Here is a 340-nt window from a genome sequence, read left to right as displayed (position 1 = left end):
TCCACTCTATCGTATACTTTGTTCATGTTAAGTTTCAGAACTAAATTACAACATTGTCACTTATTAACCTCCATTAGCCTTTAGCCTTCATTAGTTTTATTATTTTATTTTTGTAGTGATTACTTTATTTGGTACACTTTGTAATGACATTTTAATTACTTAATATATAGAATATTATCTAATTCGTTAAATAGTAAATTCATGGAAAATATTATTACAAATTTAACAATTAAAAAAACTTTCGAATTTTTTTCGACGGTAAAAGCAAAAATTTTTTTCATCGACTTTCTATTGTCATTTGTGTCGAAAATTCTGACGGTATGAATGACTTATAAACGGT

This window comes from Arachis ipaensis, chromosome B04 (genome assembly GCF_000816755.2).
Source record: "Arachis ipaensis cultivar K30076 chromosome B04, Araip1.1, whole genome shotgun sequence".
Lineage (NCBI taxonomy): Eukaryota > Viridiplantae > Streptophyta > Magnoliopsida > Fabales > Fabaceae > Arachis > Arachis ipaensis.
The sequence above is the reverse complement of the archived record's forward strand: the minus strand, read 5'-3'. Positions refer to the sequence as shown.